The 4,415-nt window shown below is 36.7% G+C and overlaps 1 pseudogene; it reads left to right on the forward strand.

The window, feature by feature from the left end:
- Window positions 1-244: 244 nt before the first annotated feature.
- LOC148534785 (5S ribosomal RNA) lies at window positions 245-363 on the forward strand (annotated as a pseudogene).
- Window positions 364-4,415: the final 4,052 nt, after the last annotated feature.

Consider the following 4,415-nt stretch of genomic DNA (forward strand, 5'->3'; position numbering starts at 1 on the left):
ACGTTTTATAATTAAGAATGAATAATAGCAATATTCCATACACAATATTGGTCCTTGCAATAAAAAGAACCAAGTCAACACAAAATACGGTATTATAGTGATTAAAGTATGCTTATGCATAACTTCTCTCAACATGCTTTTTGTATTACTAACTGGACTTTCCATTGAGTGACAGTCCTACATTTTCAAGCAAATCTGTGGAAACCATGTGCAAGGGGACATCTACCTTTGTCGAATGAATTATACCTTCAGCCATACTTTTCTGAACCTGCCCAATCTCGTCTGATCTTGGAAGTGATACAGCAACAGGCCTGACCAGTACTTGGATGGGAGACCTCCTAGGAATACCAGGTGCCGTAGGTCAATCCACATTGGAACATTAGGATAACACGTGGCACAGATACTACATGAATCAATTGTGTATGTTTATACACCACCAACATATGGACTGGAGATATTATGATATGTATTTTAGATGCGTGCTGTGACATGCAGATTTGATTTACTTATTTTCGCCATTCAGCTCAGTGGATTATGATCCATATCCGAGCTTTGGAAATATAATTGTGTGGACATAGGTTCCTGACCACACTTATGTCTATATAAGACTACCTCTTAATTTTATGCGAGTACAATAAAAGTTATGTTTTATATGCATGTTATATGAGATTTCATTTAAGTGTGCCCTAACAAAGAGCCTTTCTTTTCTCTTTTCATGTTAATACATGTGTATACTAGGCTTTGGGAGCACCACCAATATCACTAATTACGAAAAATTATTTCTGAATATAATATGATTGGTTAATTTACTATCAATTATCATTTATGTTATGGGTCACATTTTTTGGTTCTGTGCGGAATCTTCTCTTTTTTTGTCTGTTTGATGATATTTAGAATGTATTCAGTTTTCTAACTGATGAGAAATTTCATTTTACCAGTGGTATTATATCAAATAGAAACAGTGAAATATAATATATAATAGCAGAAATGTCAATAAATGAGTTTTAATAGGATAGCTTTAACAGGGTATAGTTCACATGCAGCATGTATGTTGGGAATGTTCTGAGCGTAAAACTGCTCCTTGTTTATGCCATAAAGTAGCAATGCACAAAGTTGCTGTGACACTTAGCACAAATTGAGTTTCACATCGGAACAGGAGATGCAATCTTCAAGTTCTTGTGCTTTGTGCATTATTCCAAGCTCCATTTCTCTAAATTTGCATTTCACTGAATTTATAGTCAATGCATAAAGTTTAAACAATGATGGACAATGGATGTGGTTTAGTTGAGGTAGGACACTCAAGGCCAAATTTTGCAGGACAAACTTGCCAAGTTTTCCAGCCAAATATAGAACTCAATGAATATTTTGAGGACTCAATTTTACTATAAAGCAAGAGAGAGCCGACGTGGAGCTTAGAGGAAGGGGTGGGGTGGGGTGAGTGGTAGGCAGAAGAGTCAGCTGTCTTGAGTGCTGTGATGTTTGAGAATGCAGATCAAATACCGAGCAATTCTTAAGGATATGACCGAGGATGTAATGAAGGAGTCCATCCACGTTATGTTTCCAGTGTAACCTCTCATTCAAATAGCAGAACCACTGGGTCCTCCTGTCTCCCACCTTTTAAGACATAGTGATTCCTCTGGCATTGCACTGACACTCCACTATACCCTCTTCTCACAGCAGGCTGGATTGCATCTGATACTCGGGGGTGGGGTGTTACCCTGGAAATGTAAAGAAATTGGTAATGTTATACTTCATGCATATATTACTATTGAATATCTCAATAATATCCAAAGAAACTAGTATTGAATTATAAATATGCAGAAAATATCCTCAAACAAAAATGCACTGTATTCTTCCAACCCAATAGGGCCAAATGTAATAGAATATGATTTGCAGGAGCAGGTGCAATTCTGGTGAGATAGTTATTATATTTAAAGCAGCAATTAGTTTAAAGTTCAAACCAACCTGGGGGCTATTACATTTGTCACAAGATATTTAGAAAAAAGGCAGCAGCTCACCCAAACATGCCATCAAGTTTCAGAGGAGAAATTTTGTGTCTCTCCAGCCCAGCATCAACCACCCCTGTCTTAATCTCCCATGGTTTTAAAAGTCTGTTCATAGTCACTTCTACCAAGTAAAATATTTGACTAATGAAATTGTGAACTCACAATATTACAGCACAGTCACCATGTATTGAGTGTGAGTGTGCGTGTGTGTGTGCGTGTGAGAGGCAACATGAGGCAAAGTTATCCACAGATGTAAAACTTTACAGATGGGAAAAAAACACAACCCCTGATATAAGAATGATAAAGGAAGCTGCTCTGTAATAAACTCCAATATTTTGCAATAAAAATGTGTGTTCTTAGTTTTACCAGTGATAAAAAGGGTGAGTATCAGAGAAGATAGGCTGAAATAAGTGCAGAAAGGATTAGGAAAAGAGGATACTTACTCCTGTTGGGCTTAATTTGATATAAAGTATATTTTTTTATAAGAATTAGTAAAAAAAACAGCGTTCATCAAAAAGGCACTTGTAGTATAAACAAGCGGTTCTGGTGTAAAATTGGGTTGATTATGCACAATCTATTTACAGTGTTTCAATGAATGCAGATTCTCTGTATTTTACAGTGAGGCTTCAGATCGGCCAGTATCGGCAGCTGTAATGTAAAAATACAGCAATCTAAGCACAGTCACTTGTTAAAATGTATCGGAAGGGCATGAACACTCACTGATTTGGAGTGGACTTCCTTTTCTCTTTATCTCCAGTGATATTGCTGGGGTTGTGGCTGGGGTGGTCTTTTATTGCAGGTGGGTTCTGCTCCCTGACTTCCCAATACAGTCACAGGGCAACTGTGACTCTTTCTGTTCAATCCACCAATCCAATGCTCTGGTGGGAATGTGAAAATCTGTGGATGTTTCTGGTATGTTACCGGGTAACAGGTCAAATAACCTTGTGCCCATTAGTTTCCAAGTAAGTTCCAGCTTATAGATCTGGTAGCACTCTATCCTGTGATGGCAGCAGGTTAGGCTGGGTACCTCTTACTGTGGTCTTGCCACCTGAGAACATACTGCAATCTGGAGTTCCTGTGTGTGGTCCTGTGTCACTCTCTTGACTGTCCTAACCAATGCATTTCTCTTCGATAACCAAGTTTTCTCAGGGATTGTAGATATATTGGATTCTAATGCTGTGTATTTATAAAGGTTTTGGAAAGGATATTTACCACTACAGATTCTATTCCTATGCCCCAAATTAATTTCATTATTGAAAGTGTGACTTTGGAAATGTTACAAAGACAATGTACTCATCATCTGGAAGGGACCTTTTGAAAGAGTTCCATATATATATAAATATACATATATATATATATACTCATATATATGTATATAAATTAATAAATGTATGTGTGGCACTCAGAGGTTTCAATAACACACAACTTCCTATGGTTCCCAGGGGAGGCCGTGAGCCATGCAGTATATTTTCACAATGTACTTTAGGAGTTTTTTTTAAATATATATATATATATATATATATATATATGATTAATTTCATCCTGCCTCAGTGTGATATTTATACCAGAGTGGCGCCGACTTGCTGTTTATATGGGAAAGCGTTGTCTTTTCCATGGAGGGCACCTGAGTACTGCTGAATGATTCATGGGAGTGCCATCCTAATGGACTGATGGAGCCACCAGAGAAATTAGCTGCAGAAGATACCTGGAGGACAATTTAAATGTCTACTGAGGAATTTTCCATTTTTAAGGAATAAGCAAACATCCTAATGTCTAAATTTGAGGAAAAGGACTACAAGAGAGATATATGTACTTAAGGAAGAACTCATTAAAGTGTAAAATCTGAAAAGAAACAAACTCATAAAATACAAAATAAAGAAAAAGAATAAAGAATTTGAATACCCCATTTGTATTATTACCTTCAGCAACCAATCAGGGGAAGTAAAAAACATCATTATGAAACATTGTCCTCTCCTCCTCCAAGAAATAAAAACAATTCTTCCCAAAACTCCAAAAGTTATATACAAAAGAGCAAAAAATATAAAAAAATAACTATTCTCAAGTTATATCAAAGCTGATCTGGAAATGTCAATCGGAAACGAGGTAGGAGGCATCCCAATATCCCCTGGCTTCAGAAATTGTATGGAATGCACTGTTCCAAGCAGTTCCAGATTAAAAAAAGGAAAACCAACAACAGACATAACATCATCTAAAATGGGAAGTAATTTAAAATAAAGATGTCATATTTGCCCTGTCATATATGCATTCCAGAGTCAATCATAAAAGATCTTGCAGGATTTACACCCTGCTCTCAACTCCAATGAGAATTATTGCTTGTGGAATAATCCAATTTTCACTCCTGCTTTGAACCGGTCTACCGTTAGTGCGCTGGCCAAATTATATATTATT

Source organism: Taudactylus pleione, unplaced genomic scaffold (assembly GCF_031769625.1).
Source record: "Taudactylus pleione unplaced genomic scaffold, aTauple2 ptg000064l, whole genome shotgun sequence".
Classification (NCBI taxonomy): domain Eukaryota; kingdom Metazoa; phylum Chordata; class Amphibia; order Anura; family Myobatrachidae; genus Taudactylus; species Taudactylus pleione.